This window comes from Protopterus annectens, chromosome 11.part0 (genome assembly GCF_019279795.1).
Source record: "Protopterus annectens isolate FY-2018-M chromosome 11.part0, PAN1.0, whole genome shotgun sequence".
NCBI classification, from domain to species: Eukaryota; Metazoa; Chordata; order Ceratodontiformes; family Protopteridae; genus Protopterus; species Protopterus annectens.
Genome location: NC_056745.1, coordinates 1,075,632,111 through 1,075,654,729, shown reverse-complemented (window position 1 = coordinate 1,075,654,729; position 22,619 = coordinate 1,075,632,111).

Here is a 22,619-nt window from a genome sequence, read left to right as displayed (position 1 = left end):
AAAACTTCTTCTGTGATAAACGATTCATAGGTTCATAGGAATTTACTAGGCCAACAACCACAAGGGCCTTTTTAAGCCTGCCATGCATCCCAAATCTCTGGCAAGTTCTGCTTATTGTACTCTTGATACGTGTAAGCCGAGCCTTGAGTGATGAAACATTTACAAGCAGGGGCCTGGGAGACAAACCATTTACTGGTTGCCTGTATCCATTACAGACATACCAAAGGGGGCATCATAGTCAATGACAGGTCTGATGAAAGCCCGGTAAAGTGGAACAATGACTTCCTTGGACCTAGATCCCCTACCTTTGTTTATAAGTTGCTCAACATAGAATGATTTCCTCACTACTGTAGACACATGATGGTCAATGGCTACATTACTGTCTATGTGTGTCTCTAAGTTTTTGACTACTGGGTCAAATCTAAGGGGTGTGTTGTCAATATGATAGTTACTAGGGGTGGATGATTTACTGAAGGATTTATTTAAATGAGAATATATAAAAATGTACCTGTTTTTCTAATAAGAGCGTCCATACCCCACCCCTTTCTTTCAATTCAAGAACATCAAGTATAACGAACTTAAAGGAATGGTCAGGTTTTTTTAAAAAATGCTTTGCCAAAGCATTAGTTTCTTTTTTCAACCTAATGTCCCTAAGGTGCTCATATACCCTATTTCTGAATTTGCTTTCGGTCTTACCAATGTAAAAACAAGGGCAACACGTACACAGTACACAATACACCAACAGGAACTTTTATGGCAGATGTGTCTGAATGCAACACAATGGCCTGGGTTAAATGAATTTGTATCCATGCATCACTGGCCTATAGAAACTGAGGGCACTATTGACATAGTGTATGTTTATTTTTCCTGTATTTATTTAGAAAAGTTTTTATATACATACATACACACACACACACACACACACACACACACACACACACACACACACACACACACACACACACACACACACACACACACACACTGACACACACACACACACACACGCACACACACACACACATATATATATATATATATATATATATATATATATATATATATATATATATATATATATATGGGTGTACTTCGCTTGATTGAAAACTCTTTCACTGAAAATGAAATTACTAGGACCACTTCACTGAAAGCTCACTTGACTAAAAACTCACTTGACTGAAACTCATTTTATTGAAAGTTATAAACAGGTTCATAGGTTGGTACTAGGCTATCAGCCCTAGGGCCTATACATGCCTAGCCATAACAATTCCCTGGCTATTTCTTCCCACACTATTTACTTCCCTGGACCCCTGTCTAGCAGGGCGACTGACATGATCCCTGGGGTGAATTTCCTTTCTCCCATCCAATCGTCAAGGTTCCTATTGAATAGGGCCAAAGAGGCACTCTGCTTGGCATGTATGGGCAATCTATTCCAGAGTCTGGGGAGTCTCTGGGTCAGGAACCTATCCCTCCAGCATGTTTTGTTTATTGTGATGACAAGGTTTAGATCCCTGGAGTGTGTGGCTCTGAGGGATTGGGATTTCTTTAAGTGCAGCATGTCCAACAGCTCTGGGTTTGACATGGCCTTGTATGTTAAGCAGAGATCGCCTCTGAGTAGACGATATGCGACAGAGTATAGCTGGAGTTTTTTAAGGTGGTCAGCGTAGGGCATCTGCTTTAGGCCTGTGATTCTTTTAGTGAGGTATTTCTGCGGCCTTTCCAGTTGTTGCAGATGTCTTGAGAGGTACATACCAAATGGAGCGCTGTATTCTATAATGGGTCGAATAAGGGATGAGTACAGTGGGACAATGACCTCTTTTTTTCTGGATGAAAAGCCCTTAGTGATGAGGTGTGCCACATAGAAGGATTTCCTGACTGTTGTGCTGATGTAGTTATCGAAGGTGAGACCACTGTCCACCTGTGTCCTTAAGTCTCTTATCAAACTTTCGGTGTTTAGTGTACTGCCACCTATATGGTAATTCACGGGTACACGTTTTTTCCCAAAGGGGATAACTATACATTTCTTGGCATTGAGCTTGAGCCCATGGCTCAGGCACCAAGCATCTGTTTCTGTAAGGCCTTTTTGTAGAGTATCCACATCATTTGGGGATTCAATAATGGCTCCCAGTTTGCAGTCATCTGCGAACTTTGTTATCCAGAGTCCCTTAGTGTTGGCCTGTACTTCAGAGAAGTAGAAGCCAAACAAGAGCGGTCCCAGGACTGAACCTTGAGGTATTCCACTTGTCACTTGTCTGGAGCTGGATTTGGAGTTGGCTACTTTTACAGTGTGGGTTCTATCAGTAAGCCAGTTAGCAACCCATTGGGTGATGTAGGGATTAATGCCCAGATTAGTAAGTTTATCTATGATTCCAGAGTGGGGGATGGTGTCAAAGGCCTTGGCAAGGTCTAGATAGGCTGTGTGGACCACCTTACCCTTGTCCATGGCTCTGGAGATTGATTCAAAGAAGTCAATCAGGTTCAGGAGACAAGATCGGCCCTTCACGAACCCAAACTGGGTGGGGTCCAGTGTTTGAAGGTTGCCAATGGCTTTGTTTATAAGTTCCATGATAATACGCTCCATGGCCTTGCAGATAAGGCTTGTCAGACTGATGGGACGGTAGTTTCCGGGATCCAAGGTGGATCCTCCCTTGTGGAGTGGGATAACTGTAGCTCTGTCCCATCCAGTGGGCACGAAACCTGAGGTGAGGCTATGATTAAACATGACACTTAGGTGAGGTGCCAGTTCATATTGTAGTTCATGTAGTACACAGCACAGGATGTCATCTGGTCCCATGGATGCTGTATTCTTAGCTTTGGAGAGTGCGTTTTTTACCTCTGTGGCCGTTATTACCGGAATTTGGCAATCTTCCGGTATTCAGATGGGCCATTTAGAGGGTGAGAGGGGGGTGAAGTTGGCACTGAATCGATCTGCCAGGATATTGGCAATGTCCTTGGGATCAGTGTATTTAATGCCATTCTGTTTTAGCTCAGAGCAGATATGAGCATTGCCATTTAGATTCTTGACATAGTTATAGAATGCCTTGTGGTTGTCTTTGGAATCTTTGGCAATTTTATTTTCGTAACTAGCTTTGGAGGATTTTATGAGGGATCTCAGTTTCTTACTGAGGCTGGTAAGGAAGTTTTTTGCATCCTGAGATTTTCCTCTTTTCTGCAACAGATTCTTCCTTTTGTTGTAAAGCTTGTTTATGGAAGGGGACCAGCAGATTGGCTTCCTTTTTTTGGATGAGAGCATCTTGGTTCTATTTGGGATAGCACGATTCATGCATGAGTGGATGTGCTCATACAGTGCCTTAGTGTAGGATTCAGCAGTTGAACTTTCAGTTCCCATCTGCATGGGTGTCATGAAGTTTGTCACTTCTGACTTGAGTAGCATGAAGTTGGCTTTGGAGAAGTTTTTTATGGAGGTTTCCTTACTGGGGGTGGGGGTGGGATGTGGATGTTAAGGGTGATTAGCTTATGGTCAGACCTGACTAACGAGGGGGTGACCATAGGTGTGGAGTATTGATTTCCCATGTTGGTAATGACCAGGTCTAGGATATTGGAGCCCCTGGTGGGATTATGGATTAGTTGATCCAGGGCATTGGAATTTATGAATTCCAAGAACCGCTGGGCAAAGGTGTTGGTGCATGAGTAGTTTTCCCAGTTAATAGCAGGGTGGTTAAAATCACCCAGTATTAGGGTGTTTGGTTCTATGTTTATATTTTCCAGTATGTTTAGAAAGGTGCAGTGAGAATCTTGGGGTATGGTGGGGGATCTGTAGCAAGCTACAATTTGGATTGCAGTCTTACCTAGTGTTAGTTGCACCTGGAGAATTTCAGACGCATTGTGTTGGGCAACTAGCCTGGTGGTGTGAATATCCTTGGTGAATATTGACACTCCTCCACCTTTAGTGTTTTGGTCCTGCTTTGGTGGCTGAAAAGTGTGGTAAGAGTTGTAGCCTGGTATTGCAGGGATGCTCTCTGGAGCCTTGAACCAGGTCTCAGTTACTGCACCAATATCGATGTTCTCTATTTTTAGGAGTGCCTCGAGAAAGTGCATTTTGAGGTTTAGACTTCTAGCATTGAGTAGCATTACCTTCAGATTTTGCATGCTTGTACCTGTTACAGTGGTGGTTTTGTCATAGGTTGTCCTTTGAACTTTGCCTAAAAAGGCACTATAGGGGTGGCAAGAGCCTTAGCCAGTAACCTGTATTCCTGGGGTGACAGGTGCAGACCACCTCTGGCAAAGCATCGTGGTCTGTCAATCATGTCGTCCTAGGCAGACAGATACTGGATCCCCTTTGAATGACACCAGAAGCTTAGCCAATTGTTGAAGTCAGTCATTTTGTCCTTATATTGTGGTATCATTCTGGGCAAAGGCAGGATGCTACTCAGGGCTAGGGTCATACCTGCCTGGACCACATGATCCGAGAGCTCTTCCATGTCTCTTTTCATGTAGTCCAGGGAGGTACATCTCAAGTCATTCACTACAACATGGACAATAACAGAGTCATATTTGTACTTGTTGTGGAGTGACTTGAGTGCATGCATTATGTGGCAGATCCTGGCACCTGACAGGCAGCTGACTGTAATTTTCTCCTTGTTCAACCTGGTGAGAGGGAGATCAGTGTGCCGGACTATAGAGTCACCTATGACTAAAGTGTTAGGTACATTGTCTTGCCTTAGGGGCTGTTGCTGGGTGGCACACTGGTGTTGTGAACTATGTGACACTTCGGTTGTGATTGGTGTTTGTTTGCGTTTCAGCCTCAGAGGTCCTTGTTGCTTGGGCAGGTTACAGTTAAGGGCCTCTGCATATGTGGATTTAGTGTTCCTATATGTGGGTGTTGGTGGTGTGGGTTTAGAAGGGCTATGTGTTGTTTGAGGTGTAGTGTGGGTGTTAACCTTCTCCTCTTGACTGTCTAGCACAATCTTGGGTGGAGAGAGCTTTGCTTCCATTTTGGCTATGTAAGTGCATCTCTCACAAGTTGTAGTGTTGGGTGGTAGGAGGAGAGGGTTGTCTCTGCACGAGGCAATTGCTGCATTGCCCCAGTATGCCCAGATTCACTAGGTGGACAGGAGAAATCAATGGAAGCTGACCCTTGGACATGCCTGGTTTGGTGCTTTTTTTTGTTTTTTTTTTGTAAAGTACAGGAGCTGTTTTCCCTTACCTTAGCAAGGTACTTTGCAATTATAGGCTGTTTAGTGCCTACTGTTAATTTCTCCTTATTAACAAGGAGAGTTGAGTACTTGTATCAGTTTAAGGCTTCCTAGTGCTTTCCAGCAGGTATTAGAGAAAGTGCTAGCCACAGGGATGCTTAAAGGTAAGATGAAAAAAAAATGCACACTGCAGTGTGCACTAGAGAAGTTAGATGTGAAAGTAGGTAACTTAAGTTTTACCTGTTAAAAAAGTTAAGGTTTAGTGGAGAGTTACTATTTTTAAAACAGCAAGATGGGTTGAAAGGGGTGGTCACTTTTGTATTCTGGTACTATGGAATACAGTAGGATGGCCAATAAATTTAAATAGTTGAAGGGGAGGGGTTTTTGATTTTGTGATTACTCAGACAAGCCAGTGAAAGTAGAGAGGAAATGAGATATATGGTCAGATTAACATAAGAGGCAGGCAACTAGAAAGACAGTGGTATTTAACAAGACAGCTGTAACTGAGTGGATGGGTGGAGAAACAAATTCTGCCTGACTCAGAAGAGAGAGATAGAGCTGTGGTCTCTTTTGAAGTTTTAATATGCTGTTAAAGCAGAATGCAAGTAAAACACAAGGTAAAGAAAACAAACTACAGTATTTAAAATATATAAAATACAAAAAATAAAAGCAAACTAACCTTTCCTTCACGGCAAAGTGTAGCAGAGTCTGGATGAGCCTTTCTGGTAAAGCTCTGAAATGTTTTATTTTACCCCTTAAATAGAAGGTTTAGTTCCTAGCTCCACCCTCAGTTAACAAATGATTAACCTTAAGTGACCTCTTCTATCTTATGAATGAGTCCTTATTTGATCAGTTCTAATTTCTGCCTGACTCAGTTCTAATTTCTGCCTGACTCAGAAGAGAGAGAGAGAGCTGTGGTCTCTTTTGAAGTTTTAATATGCTGTTAAAGCAGAATGCAAGTAAAACACAAGGTAAAGAAAACAAACTACAGTATTTAAAATATACAAAATACAAAAAATAAAAGCAAACTAACCTTTCCTTCACAGCAAAGTGTAGCAGAGTCTGGATGGACCTTTCTGGTAAAGCTCTGAAATTGCCTTTTCCCCACTGTAGTGTGATCCTGGAGTTAGTATATATAGTAAGGGGTGGGTGTGGGGGGCACAGCCCCCCACATTGAGGGTGTGGGGGTGAAGCCCCCCCACATATGTTGGTTATATATTCTCTTCTGTAAACAGTTATTCATTGGACTTGTAAGTATCACCGTGTATAGTTTAAAATGTTTATAATATGTGGGGAGCTACACCCCTACACTCCCCTTACTTTATATACTAACTCCAGGATCACACTACAGTGGGGAAAAGGCCATTTATAACTTTCAACAAAATGAGTTTCAGTCAAGTGAGTTTTCAGTGAAGTGAGCTTTCAGTGAAGTGGTCCCACTGATTTGACTTTCAGTGAAGTGAGTTTTCAATCAAGCGAAGTACACACACACACACACACACACACACACACACACACACACACACACACACACACACATACACACACACACACACACAGATATATATATATATATATATATATATATATATATATATATATATATATATAGATAGATAGATACACACACACACACACACACACACACACATATTTTTTATTTTATATTCTCATTTATATTTGTTGAGTATATATTTTCATTTATTTATATAGAGAATTTATATATCATATATTATTTATTTCATATATATATATATATATATATATAGATATATATATATATATAAATAAATATATACGCACATATATTTATATTGTTATAACTGTTATAATTCATGTAATGGGAGTTTTTATTTTAGGTGATGCCTTTAACCTGACTGTTTTTTATGAATGAGAATTGATTCTGATACTTGATTGGCCGAGCCAGGGGGTGTAAAGTTTTAGTTTTATGTTTAATGGAGGAAATGGGTGTCTATATTTGTCTGATGAAGTTCCTGAATGAACAGGGATGAAAGTGTTTATTTTTTTATGTGCATTTGTTTTATTATCCAATTCAAATCAGCTTTTTTTACATACTGTGGACATTATTTGCTTTACCTGTTTTTTACTGGAAGACTGATTGTGATTCCTAAATCCTTGTGCACCTCCATAGTGCCTTTTTAGGCACTATCAGTCTTCAGAAGTTACTAATATAACCAAACAGAATCTGGATAACATAAAGATATTGCTGTTCAATGCTAGACATCTTAACAAAACTGCAGTCACTACAAGCACTCCTAACCCAGGAAAATATAAGTACATATATCATCATCGAGTCCTGTTTTGAGAACAATGAGATCACTCCATCAGTGCAGGCTTTCAATGCCTACCACACATTCCAGCCCACCACATTAGATGAAGGCACAAAAGGCAGCAGTTTCTCCATAGTCTTAAAAAAATAATCTCCAGACTCATTAGACAAGATAACAACTGCAAATTCCTTCATGTCTATCCTGCTGTTAACAAAAGGTGAAATCATAGCATAGCTAACTACTGGACCCCTTCAGCCCATACCTCCTACCTAACCAGTATGGAGTGTTTATGCATTAAGCATACATCATTCTGCTAGGACATATCAACTACCCCTCCTTTAACTGGGATACTTATATCTCTATCTTTATCTATCTATCTATCTATCTATCTATCTATCTATCTATCTATCTATCTATCGATCTTATCTTATCCTCAAACATGTATATGCAGAAATTTCTGGACTTTTTCAACACAAACTCTCTAAACCATTTAGTCTGCACTGCACCCCAACCAGGGACATTAAAATCCTGTACTCAGTCCTTGCCAATATGAGACAACATTGCTCCCCATCAATTGTAACTTCCTATCTGGTCAAATTGGACCACAAATCAGTTACATTCACCCTAGAACTGAAGTCAAGAGCATATTCTAATACCTTGCTATTCAGAGATTATGCCAAGGTTAATCCACTAAAACTGAATGATGTCCTGGTTAAATTTTAAAACTGCTCCATCTTGATGACCATAGTGCTTATGCAGAATGCTTTACTGCCAAATTCTGTGAACATGTAAATAGCATGCATTGATGCATCTTTCCCCTTGAGAAGTCAATACAATGGCAAATTAAAAAATAACCCCTTATGGTGGAACACTAATATAAACAAGTTATATAAAAAAATAAAAAAAACTTGTTGCAAACAAAAATAAATGTAACTCTTGAGATGCCAATAATGCATTTGTTAAACTTAACAATGGGCTCTGGACCCTGATCAAATTAGCCAAAGCCATATATGAGGTAAAAGCAGCCACCCAGGTGAAGGATGACCATGCAGCTCTCTTTAGCCATGTTAAAACTCTCAGAAACAATGTCTAGCACTATAAAGAGCTAATAGTGAAGGGTATCACATACTTACACCCTGAGGACAAAGCCACTCTACTAGCATACAAATTTAGTTCAAACTTCACCACCTCTTCCATTCTATATTTCCAGAGCATATACTTGCATCTATACCCCCCTTTCTAATTTCCAAAAAACAAGTCCTCAAGGTGCTATCCAATGGGACTGGATAATATACTGGGTTACCTACTGATCAGCCTGAAACATGACTTGTCAGAACCCCTACAGACATTATTCAATATCAGCCTACAAACAGGCATCATGCTGGATGAATGGAAGACAGCAACAGACATCCCCTTGCATAAAAGTGGGGCATCGATGTACATAGGAAATTATAGATCCATAAGCCTGCCAAACCTCATCTGTAAGGCAATGGAAAGGATCATTATCAAATGAATAAATAAGAACATAGGTAACCTACAAACTTTCAATGCAAGCCAGTTTGAACTCATGAAATGCAGATCCTGCCTACTTCAGTTAGTCGACTTCTTCATAAAGGTTAGTGAAGAAATATATGAGGGCAAATCAACACTCACCATATATCTTGACCTTGCAAAGAAATATGACATCATGCCAAACTCAAGTACCATAGATAATGTCTCCTAGCTGAATATAAATCCCTATGTAACTCATTGGATAGTAAGCTGGATCACAGACAGACCCAAGAAACTTAGGGTGTGCAGCTCTACCATCTCAACAAGACCTGTCACTTGCAGCATACCCCAGGGTTCAGTTCTTAGGCCACTCCTCTTTGGCATTTACATCTCAGAGGTAAAAGCAAATGTTAAGGGTTATGGCTGACTGAGTTTAGAGATGACTATAAACTTGGTGCATTCATAGAGTCCTCAGAGAACACCCAAATCCTCCAAGTGGATCTTTTCCAAACAAAGAGCTGGTTTCAAAACCATTAACTAAAACTAAATCCCAAGAAAAGTATAATCATATCCTTAGGTCAGAATGGCTTTCCTTGTAACTATCACCTTGACAACACATCCCTGAATGTTGATACAGTAGTCAGGGATCTGGAAACTTATGTTGACAATGAACTGTCCTTTGATAACTACTTATCCGCTGTTGTAAGCAAGTCCTTTTTCATCTACACCTTATATCTGACGGTATGATTTCCAGATCAGGGGAATTAATCATTGAATATAATGTCCCATTCTGTATGTACCAGGCCAAACACATCACAGTTGAAGTGACCACAATGCTTTCTTACAAAACAAAATCAATGTTCTAAATCACAAAAACTTTGTAGACCATCTCAAAGCCTTGTCCCTCTTCTTGGTATCATACATGCTATTAGGAGGTGACCTCTACCGCATGAATAAAGCCTCATCAGACCCTGTCCTGACAGAGTTATTACACATCTGCAAGTCCAATGGTAGCAGGAACACCCACCAAGGGATCTCAATCTCTTTTGAAACTAAAATACAACATGTTGGAAAGAAAGGTATGTATTACAGAGAATACCAATTTTATGAAACTATTTTCCACTCTGTATAAAGCATAGTACTTCTTTTATTCTATTCACATGAATTTGGATGAAAGGATGAGAAACCACAAATTATCCTTTGGTTTATCATCCATGTTCCTCATGGTTAGAGGCAACAAACAAATGCCCCAACAGATCAATAGCCACGTAGGTACTTATGAAACTATGAATCTATGAATGCATGAATTAGCACCAATGGGCTGTGACTCATCTATCACTCTTTTGTGAGCATCTTTTGAACATCTCCTTTACTAACAATTTTTGGGTCTCTGTCTCACCATCATTCCAGGTGCTTTTTATGCTATGTTCTGTTTACTTTTCCTAAGCATTTCTGAAAACACTCCTTTTCTTAACAGAAATTCTCTTGCTTTCTTCTTTTGTACTCTTAACAAGAATTCCTCTAACTGTACTTTGGGTAAATATTCTCTGGTTTGTCCTGTATAAACCTCATCTTGTAAGCTCAGTACAAAACTTTCTACTTTGCCATGGCTTCAGTACATTAATGCAAACCACCAGGGTGAAGGGTACCATAATTAAAAATAAAAGTAGTCTCTAGATAATTTAATCTAGAATGAAAATCACCCCTCCCCTCCTGAACTTTAGCAAAACACTGAAAAACAAAGAGTTGGCATCTCGCCCGTGAACAGAGGAGACTGATATCTCCTGCCATTAATAACCGAGCCTGATGGGGTTGAACCGAGATTATTAAGTAGGGGCTATTCTCAAAAAGTTTTGAAATCTGCTAGGAATAAGGTAACTAAGGGAGAAAGTAGAGGGAAGAAGTTTGGCTTTGGAAAAAAATCATATTAGTAAACAAGGTGACAACTTAGAGGACAAACAGAATTTATTCTATGTGATGAAATACAGTCCCCTTTCTTATAAAGTTGTACACATTATTAAGGGTTTATGGCCCATGGTGTGTTCAGATGAGGTTTTGGGAACTATTTTTCCCAAGAAAATTACTTTCTCCTATAGTCGATTTTATAATCTTAAGGAGTTATTGAATAAACCCATTATCACAGGGGAGATGAGTTCAAAATTTGGTACTTAACTCATGTGAGAATTGTAATCTTTGCCCCAAAATAGGTAATTTATCAGGCTCAGTTATTAAGAACAGGAAATATCAGTCAAGTGGAAAATTTCATTGCAAATAATTTGGAGTTGTATATATATTGGGGAGTGGTTGTAAGAATATATGCTGTTACATAGAACAGACCAAAAGAAGGATGAGAATACATATAATGGAGCATCTTTTGGATATCAGAAATGGGAAAAGAAAAAGTCCTGTAGATCAACAGTTCTCCTCTGTTCATGTGGGAGATGACAACTCATGGTTTTTCAGTGTTTTGGCTAAAGCTGAGAGGGTGAGGGGTGATTTTCATTCTAGATTAAATTATCTAGAGACTACTTCTATTTTTAATTATGGTACCATTCAACCTGGTGGTTTGAATCAGGAGGTTTGTTTGAAATTTTAAATATATATAAAAAAGTAAATACATTGTATGTGTAAGCATGAATATTTATATATATTGTTGTATGTAAGTCATTTGTACTAATGTATTTGGAAGGAAGAGAACATTTGAAAGTTTATTAAATTAACTAGTCATAGCCTTTTAGTGCTTCAAGATGTCCTGAGTAGTTCTGTGAATCTGAGTATTATATGCTGTTCTGGTTAGGGGCTGTTCTGATTTGGTTTCTATGCTGTTTAATTAATTAATTAATTAATTAATTAATTAATTAATTAATTGAAGTAATTTAAGTAATTGAATTCTTTTATGTATGGTATTTAAGATGCTGCTTGTGTGATATGTGATATCCCTTGAAGGCGAAAGGCTGAGGTACCAGGAATAAAGTTTACCTGGTGGTTTATCTACTTCATTGTTTTTTGCTTATTTTCTCAGTTTAGGTCAAATTTTGTTTTATTGGTAATTTTTATTATAAACTCTTTGTGCTATATATCTTCTTTCTTCTTCTTTCGGCTTTTCCCGGTTAGGGGTTGCCAAAGCGGATCACCTGTCCGCTCATAAAACTGGATTTAATGTATCCTGCAATCTCTGTAATGTGTCATACTTTTAAATAGTGTCTTCTCTGCTTCCCAAGTTTCCTTACCAATGTCAGGCAGTCATTTGGGATGGTTCCCATATAAATGTTCTAATGAGATAAACCCATTTAACACTTGTGATACCTATATTACCACAAGCAGTAAGTAGGGTAACAACTGGTCCCAGTTTTTGCCATTTGCAATGTTAACTTTTTCAGCATTGATTTCAGTGTTTTATTTAATATTTCCACTAATCCATCAGTCTTTGGATAGCAGATTGATGTCCTACATTGTCTGACTTTGAAACACTGATATAACTGATGTAATATTCTTGACATAGAGGTCAGTAAGTATTTCTTTAAGGAAACCCACTGTCAAAAATAATCATACCAGTTCTCAGGTAATGGCCTTAGCATTCTCTGTATGACACTGCGTTTGGGAGTTGTATAGTATTAGACCATTATTATTAGCATATAGTGACCCCCCATTGCTAGATTTAACTATTTCCCCTACAGCGTCTAAACCAATATAATCAAATGGAACCTCTATAATAGGTATTAAGATGCTTGGACACTTAAATCCAAGATGGGATGTAATTTTCTGATATTTTGAACAAGAAGTACTTACATTTTCTCATTCAATATGCTTAGCCAATAAAATCTGGCTATTAAACTTGTCAAAGGTTTTGTCAACCCACAGGTAATCTCCTAAAACATGACTGTTGGCTTCACTATTAGTGCCTTATATGGTCTTGGTGTTAGTAACTGTTATAGAATTTCCTCCCTGTCTTAACCTGCACTGTATAACAGGTCATCTTTTAACTCAAAATAGGAATAAGGAGTAATTGGAATATCCTGTTACTAGTATAAAGCATAAATAGGTCAATCACAGAATTGTATTATAATCAGGAAGCAATGACCACCTGGCACAGGGTAGGTGGGTATTCTTTTTTGAATGGCTGTTCATATCTATATTTTCTGCCAAGCCTTTCAAATAGGACCCCTGCTCCCCATGGCTGGCTTTGATTCCCCATGTCACTCATTCCTTTTTGAAATTAGTAAATAATGTGATAATGTAAGAGTGGTAGATTTGATAAAGACCCTGGACAAAAGTTCTTATCTCAAGCAAAGCTCATTTGGAATGGTAATCAGGCAAGTGCGTGGCTTTTGAAGATACAAAACATCAGCAAAGGGATCATAACCTGGAAGTGTAAGGGATCATAACCTGGAAGTGCATGAAACTAATCTCCCCAAAAGAAGCAGCACTTCATAAACCATGGATATAATTTATTTAATAATCATAATCAACAAGTTTTCATAAAGACACTGCTTCAAGTTGAGTAAATCAAAGGACATAAAGCAATGCTATGATACCATTTAAAAATCATATGACTTAAATTAAGTAATTATTAATTAACTAATTAACTTCTAAAATACCTTACCCTTAGCACTGATTTTAGGTTTACATAGCCAATCAAGCCTGGAATTTCATCTGCTCTTAGGAGATTTATTCCTTTATATTCCTTTTTTTATATTTCTACTTTTATGTCGTCCCCCTCAGTCATTTGTGTGCAATGCTAAGTACAGAAAACTAAAAAGAATGTCCTTCACTAGTTTCACAAAAATGCTTAAATAAGGCATTTGTGTTTGTACTTTACGTAACTGGGAATATGTATTTGTGAATTTATTCTCAATAATCCTTAACTCTGTTTTTTATTGTTGTACTTTGGCTTACTTGTAATTCTGGCTCAGGGTTATTTTCGGCATTAGCTTCACTTGCCTTTAAAGGCTGAGCGGCCTTTCCCATAAACACTGTCAATGCAACTTATTCTATATATTCCTGTATAAAGAAAAACTCAAAAGAAAAAAATCACCATCTGCTTTTCCTTCTCTTCTGTTAGTACCAACGCTTTGAGTGCTTTTCTTCTATTTTAAGCAGCTCTCCTTCTGTTGCAGTGTGACGGGACACCAGCCTCTTTACCTTCCCTGCATCACTTTTTGTCTCTCTCTCTGCAAAAGGTACCTCTAAACAAAGTTATCTTCAGTTTTATTCCTTTCATCACTTACAGATACCTATTGCTTATAGTCCACTTTTAGTTTTCTGCTTGATACTAACATAAATAGGCTCAGTACTCTGTATTTCCTGATTGGCCCCATTTTTGTACTCACTTATTTCTAAGGGTTCTCACTAAAAGTGGCACATGCTATAAGACTATGGCAAGGATTCACGAAGCCTCCGTGTAAGAGTTATAATTCTTACACGGAGGCTGCAGTTAAACGGAGTGATGTCAGCATGCTTTGCATATTCATGAGAGCATGCTGAATCACACCTAAGTCTAACACGGTCCATGTAAGACAGTAGGGGGCGTGTCCGTAGGCTGAGCCCTGCAAGCGGACACGCCCCCAGAAGTGTAAAAGTGCCCAAAGTAAACACCCACAACAGAGTCCACGGAAATGTGAATAAACACAATACAACACATGCCCCCACAGACTATGAACATAAAATATATAAATGAACATGTTATATATTTTTTTTAAATTGTAAAGATGTTTAACCGTGAGTGCGCTCGTTTGCGCGGGCGTGCCCATAGCGCAGCTACAGTTAACAGTCAGTGGGAAAGCATATAAGAACTAAATATGCAAAATAAGCCAGGACACAATAGCGTAGCGGTAAAGATGTTGGCTGAAAAGCGGGCATTCATGGTTCGAGCCCCCACAGCACCAATTTTTTTTTTTTTTTTTGCAAAATAAGCAGGAAACAAGTCCCTGACAAATATGTACACATAAAACCACAATTTATGTAAAATGTAATGAAATAGCCCATTTATATTGAAGAAATGTGAGGTAACAAAAGAATAAAAAATGCCAGATGTGCTCATAGCTGAGCTACATTTTAACAGAGTGAGTGCATCTGCCCGTAGATGAACAGTGGTTTAACTGGTGTAAAATGAGTGCCCGTAGCTGAGCAGTGGTCTAACACGCTAAATCTATGTGCCCCTAACTGAGCTGAGCGTAATATGCATGCCAATAGCCAAATGAGGCTTAAAGCAGCGTACCCCATTTGCGTGGAGCTGCGCATCGCGCAAACAAGCTAACCGACGGGCAGCGTTGAGCAAGCCGTATCAAAACTGCCTTTACACAGACACACCCATCAGCATGTCTAGACAGTCATGAAAAATAAAAAGCAGTGGCCAGGTTCAACCCCAGGATACTATACACCATAGTCAAGGTACAGAACCACTAAGCCATGACAGCAGTACCTTTAAATGCAATAATAGCTAATATATAGGAATGAATACAAACTAGAGCATGACAATGCAGGTTTACTGAAGTTGATACAATTCCAAAATGGCCAATCACAGATATGTGCGGGAAAAACGGACTATATAAGCCCCATAGGTGGGAATACACAACATAAACAATTGCAGAACTGACCTGCAGGCAGAATGACAGGAGTAGGAGAGGGTAGTTGCTTTTGAGCACAGAGGTGGGGTGTTGAGGAGTCCAGGTACATGGTCTGGCTCCTAGTCCACAACTCATGCAGGGCCAGGTCCTCTGGGGAGCATACAGGGCCGAGGCGTGGGACCGGTTGGCTCATGATCTCACCAATGCCACAGGGATTCCAAGGACTGTTGAGCAGGTCTGTCACCACCATGCAGATCTGAAGAGACGCAAGCAGGACCAACTGAACCTTTGGATCCAGGAGGCCCGGCAAACACCCAACGCCCCACTACTGAGTAAGTAACATTTAATTATGTATGTAAGAAATTAAACTAGCTGATATTATGGAGATGTGTATTCCAATATTACTTCATTTATATTGCAGCTGCAGGTGTCCATTCTGCGAACCGCAGAGCCTATGGCAATAGGCTGGTGCGGTTGCGCCACCAGGCAGGTCAGTAATCCACTACCAGTAACTGTAAAGAAATATAAAAGTATGACAGTCAGCAAAAGAGTGCAGTGTAGTCAGTAAGGAATAAAATGTGCAAGTAACAGTGTGAAAGTGTCTGCAAGTATTGCTTGATTACAAAAGTGTGTTTCAGCCTGTAAGTTAAACCGAAAAATGAAGCTGTCTGACATATATTCTGAAATAAAAATGCCCTACCTGTAAGAAAATAGTACACAACCTGCAGCAGGCTGAAAAGTATAGCTGCAGAAGATGAGGAAATCACATGTATGAAATATATCCCTGTGGAAATACTGAAACATGACAGAAGTGAGACTGCTGGAAAGGATTGTAATAACTACAGGTAAAACATGTCAATAAAGCCTAGAAGTAAGTACCATCCTGAATAGTAAAATGAAAGCAAGTGAGAGAGTGTGAGAAAGTGTCATGAATCCAGCAATACAGTAGTAATAACCCCTGAATAAAGTATACTGCAGTCAAGACAGAATGAAATGCATGTGAGATTCAAAACCAAACAGCGAAATCTGTTCAAAGTGTTGCTGCATCTGGAATGTGTATCCCAAAATCTGGATATGTTGCTCTCAGTCTGCAATATGCAGATAGGATGATTGTCTGATATACCAAACATCCACACTTGTCTACAGCTATATAAAGCAAATGTAGCAGGATGATGTAGCTGAACAAAGCTAGATATGAATGTGTATGAAGAACAATAAAATGTATATTGATGTTGCAGTAACAGTCCTATCACCAAGTTGAAATAGTTATCATATAGTAAACTGTAGTTAGAACAGTAGTGTTTATATAACTGTAGCTATTAGAAATGTACAGCATATGTATTGTTATTCGAAGGTGTTAATATTACTTTCTTTACCCCACCCTATAACCACATATAACCCATTCCATGTGAAAATGGTATGTGCAATCACAATTAACACCCCTGGATGTTTGTCCTGTTGGGTCATATATATTTGCATGTCCGTTGATGCATCTGCCCTGTTCATACATCCACACCTGATGGCCTGTTGCCATCAATTAACCCTGCATGTTGTTGGACTGTGTATTTCTGTTCAAATTATGCATGTGTTATGCACGCTGTTCAATGGTGTGAATATCTGGGTGTTTGGTTAATGGGAATACTAATGCATGCTGTTACAACTAATTGTGAATGGTATTATATGTCACTAACCCAAACTGTCATGACATAATGCAAAACATAGGGCGACAGGGAAGGCGGGTTCCAGCGGACCCACCTCTCCCACCTCAGCTGGCAAGTGCACCTGGCACTAGTGCCGAGTCCGGACCCTCCTCCGGTGGCCCTGTGCCACCTGCGGGTGGAAGCACTGCAGGGGATGGGGCTCGCCCCCCCCTCTGCAAGTGTGGCCGGAGGAGAACCACCACTCACCCTCCGTAGCATCCGGACTGTGGTGCGTAGGGAGATTCGGGACTCTGTTCTCGAGCCCCTACGCCAGCTCGAGGCATGGGTGGCACAACTAACGGGCATGCCTGTTGCCCCGCCTACACAGCTCTCAGCACAGCCCCGTCCTGGGCAGTGAAGGAACAGTGGCAACTGCCTATGGGTGGGGATACCAGTTCCACTGTTGTCATCTGTGGGCTCATGGGCTCTGGATATCCAAACCTCCGTCCCTGTCAATTGTGTAATCCCCCCCACACATGTCATACACCGCCCCTGTATGCGTCTTGTTTGTCTTGTCTGTTTTCCTACCCAACCTACCTCCCCAGCTTTACCGACTTCCTTCACCTGACATACCACTCTCACCTGAAAAAAAAGGGCACTCTGTACCCACAAAAAAATTACGCCCCATACATAACTGCCCATTCCACACACATGTCTGCTGGACATGGAACCTATCAATTACAATTGGCTGTACAACAAGTATTATTGTTGCCCTGACACCTTTCTCAGGGGTGGAAGGTTTCAAATGTCACACCAAATTACATACATATGCACAGCTGTTGCTGATGAAGAAATGGGCAGCTATGGGCCTTACCTACATCCCTCCTGCAAAACCCAAGCTTCTTTCCCTACTGTCTTACCCTCTTTGTGACCCCTTTTTCACCACTTTTCTGTCTCCCCATTTTCATTTCTTTCAAAGAAAATAGCGCGGGTGTGCGCAAGAGTAAGCACATTTAAGCAGTTGTAAGCGGGTGTGCGCTTGTGTGCGCAGAGCTAAACGCCAGTGCGCATGCATGAGCTCCGCGCAAACCAGCGCTAACCCGGTTACAACTGCTTAAAAGTGCCTTAGTCACTTTGATTGACAGGTCTTGTAGTCAGTTCAGAAGCAAAATAAAATCCCACTGGCAGTCCCGAACCCAGTACCTTGGAAACAGTAGTCTGCATGACTTACCACTAAGCCATGACTCTTATACAAGAGCATTGTGCTAAAATAAATATATCATGTAATAGTAGGAATGAATGTAAAGGGAATATAGATGTGTAGTACACAAAGCATGCCATTTAGAATTACTATCAAAACTGGTGGATTTCCATAATAGTAGTGTGTGAACAGAAACAGCCATGCTAGTTGGTAGCTAGTAGGTAATAATGTCACTATAGCACCTTGCAAGCCACACACATACTCACAGCAGGATAATCACTGCCCATACCCCACAACCTCTTACAGGAACACATCTGGACCAAGTAATAAAATATGTGGAGCAAAGGCCCAAAACCAGGGACACATTACAAATAATGTTACAACAAACGCAGACAGTTCAGAGAGTAACAGGGTCTGCATTTTGTGGGATGTTTGGAAGGGTATGAAGTCTGAAACTTGAATGTTTGTCACCATATTCTGACTTGAGCCCATAGTGATTTGCCAGAAAAAGTGTGCATGAGATATTGACCAAAATATGAGGCAGAAATGTGGACAACCTGCAAATATCTGTACACATGACGGGTCTGACACCACCATATTTGAATAGTTAAGAGCCTAGACATAGCAACAGTGAATGACTTACAGGGATGCCCCACAGACTCCATGTGAAATGTACAAACAGTAGGCAGAAAGGTGTAACACATGCAATGGTAACTATGGAGTCCTGAAAGTATTCACCACTTGCATGGCAGAAAAAGTGTAGTAATACATATGCTCATGCTAACCCACAGTCACAACTGCAGCATACCAGACATTTTAATGGGTGTACCCCACTGATATGTACCATTCCATCAGGCAGATAACAGATGAACCTGAAAGTCTCTGGGGCCTGCTCAGCAGCATACTCAAATACCCTAATAGATGTCAAGGCCCACACCATGGCCAGACCACACTGCATGCTGTAACACCCTAGCAGATATAGCAAGCATTCCAAGGTGTGAATGTACATGGAAAATAGGAAAGCTACAGCATCACACTACAGTCAGGACACCTAGCAGGCATACAAGTAGTGACTGTAAAGGGCAAATATTGAAGCCTTAGCAGCAAAGTGCAAGCAAAAGTGAAAGGAAAGCACACACACACACATTAACAGTAGTAGTAGTTGTAGGTGTCAGTGTACATACACAGTTAGTACAGGAAACTGGAGAAATGAATGGAGGAATGTTAATCTACAACACAGCTGGAAATATGAGAGAGATACCAACCTTTACACTCACAGAACATTGTCCACAGCATAACAGCATGGTCCCTGCCCTTAAAATCTGAAAGGGCTACGCCTATCTCACATACCTTTTTATAGCACTGTTCTGAAATCACAGTGAGAACTGCAATCAGTACACAACTGGCTGCATGCAATTAGCAAATGCTGGCTAACAATTGGTGCAGAGGCCATCACATGGGCATATGCAGATACCTACAAAAGTATGCTGTACTCCCAGTCCACACATGCAATACTTTCATTGCACCCTGAGACGGACGTGAGAGACAGACAGACAGACAGACAGACAGAGAGAGAGAGAGACAGAGACAGAGACAGAGAAAATTGCAATTAAGCAGACACAAACAAATTGTTCAGCAACAGCCACCTGAAAGCTGACAACTGGGATGTTGAGCAGCAGGACAGAGAACCAGATGGCAACACAAGCAGCTGTGACAAACACAGGTGATGTAAAGTAATACTATAAAGGTCTACATACTGTGAACCCTCCATATGTGTCATTGGTCTGTATCCATATGTATATGAAGATGTGTAAAGGGCAGGGGACATACAGCAACTATCAGTGAAGGCTGTACATACATTTGTATGTGAGAGCATCTATGTGCACATATCAATGTTGGTTGATTGTAGGTTGTAGTGCCATGTACAAAGTAGGTTTCAGAGTTATGTATGTTTAGCAGTATGTTAGTGTGTGTATACAGTATGGTAGACAAACATGTTGATATACCTGTCTATCATATGGATACGTATGTATGTCAACATATGTATGTGTATATATATATATATATATATATATATATATATATATATATATATATATGATATGCATATATGTATACATACATAGAGAGAGAGATGTAGGAATACATAGACAGATGTAGATAGAATATTGTACAAACATATATATGTAATGCACACATACAGATATAGATATATGTAGATACATATACATAGACAGACTGATCTGACTATCTACAGGTATGACTGTATATGACGACCTTCAACACACCCTGTCCCACCCCTTCTGTCACTCTCACCCCCTCTGTGCCCCCCTCCACATCTATAGCAATATATGTACATCAATATATATATATATGTGTATATGTATACAGACATATATATATATATGTATATATATATATATATATATATATATATATATATATATACATATAGATATATCTATATACATATATATGTATATATATATATAGAGAGAGAGAGATGTATATAAATTCTGAGTGAGGCACATGTGCACAGATGTATTGCAACAGGTGCCTGTTGACAAAGGCATGGAGTGAACACCAGTGTCAAAACCGGAGTACCATACCACATTTCAAATCACCTACACCAGTAACCACCAGATATGTGATTGGCTGCCCACCACTGCATGTGTCAGGGGTGAACAGGGTCATAAATGTGTACAATAGTGGCCCCAATGATATTCACAGTGGCACACTATCCTTGGAATACCTGCACATGGTATGTGTCAGCGAACAACACCTAGGGCTACCACATACACACACACACTGCATCAACATTGCCCCACCTTCTACTGCTGTCCCTCACCAACACACATACTCATACATGTCAGTCGGTGGTATCGGTGGCTGACTCAGGCATACCAAGTTCACACCCTGTGCATATGATGAAACTGTGCCACCTTCTGCAATCTGTAACAACTGTGCAGGTACAGGTTAACATGTTGCTGATGCACAGGGTGACCACATAGATATGTAGCAATAGTATCATGTTGTTAACAGTACTGTGTGCTGAATTAATTGTGGGTATATCACAGCATGCCTGATGAAGTAAGTGTGTGATTGTCATGTACAGTTGTCTACACCCATGGTAAGTACCATAGTGTATCATCTGCACATGTTGGCATACTGATGGTAATGATGTCAACAGAAGGCTACATACTTAGGTAGCACAGGGGATAAGGTAATGAATGTAGTAATACGCAATGATGGACATGTTAATTGCAAGTGGCATGTTGCCCACACTGGACTCTGCAATGCAGATGTTTGAGGATGTTGATATGTGTGCAGTACTAGACGACTGGTACAGGACACACAGGAGCACCCTAGCACTGCATGCTCACATCTCATACCATGCTAGACAGCCCCAACACACAAAACTAACTGTCACAGGAGGGAGAGTCCCCATATATGTCAGGGATACTGTGGTGGCAGGCCAGGTAGCATACATCCTACTAAGTATGGAACCACTGAGTGAAGGCTCAGTGTCTGTTATTTGACATGTGTATTACTGCAGGTATGAGCACATGGGTTTCCATCCAGTTATTGTACATCCTGACAGTACATGGTCTGTACACTTGTGTGCACTGAGACTGGACCCTAGCCATCTGACCCGTGTATTTCCATGTACATGTGCATAGTGCCTGCATATTTGCAGAGTTAGCTACTGGAAGTGGTACAGCTTGTTTGTTGTACAATGGACTACATGCAGCCCTGTTTACTGTAGCTTTGTTTGCATGCATGTTTGCTTGCAATTACCCTGGAATACTGATCACACCTGTAATGCATAGTTATAGAGCTTCTGTGGACTCCTAGTGCCATCTGCATAGCTTACTATATGTATGTCCATGTCCCACTTGACAGGATGTCACTGTTTGTCCTGTTCACATGTACATTGCCTGTGACACAGTGCATATGACTTACCTGGCATGTGTCCACGTGAGCAGTCATATATGCTACTGCTAACTAATCACAGGCACTACACCTTCACATATTCATCTTCTGTTGAACTACCTGCTTCGCTAGGGATGGCCTGCACCTGTCACCCTGGGCTTTCAGATATTGGCAAAGGCTCTTGCTACCCCCATAGTGCCTATGTTAGGCAAGGCTCAAATGACAAACCCACCTTCATAGGTATCACAAGGGATAAGAAACTAAGAGTAATGCTACCCAACGCCAGAAGTCTAAACCTCCAGATGCATGCACCAAAACTCTCCTTGGCATGGAGAACATCG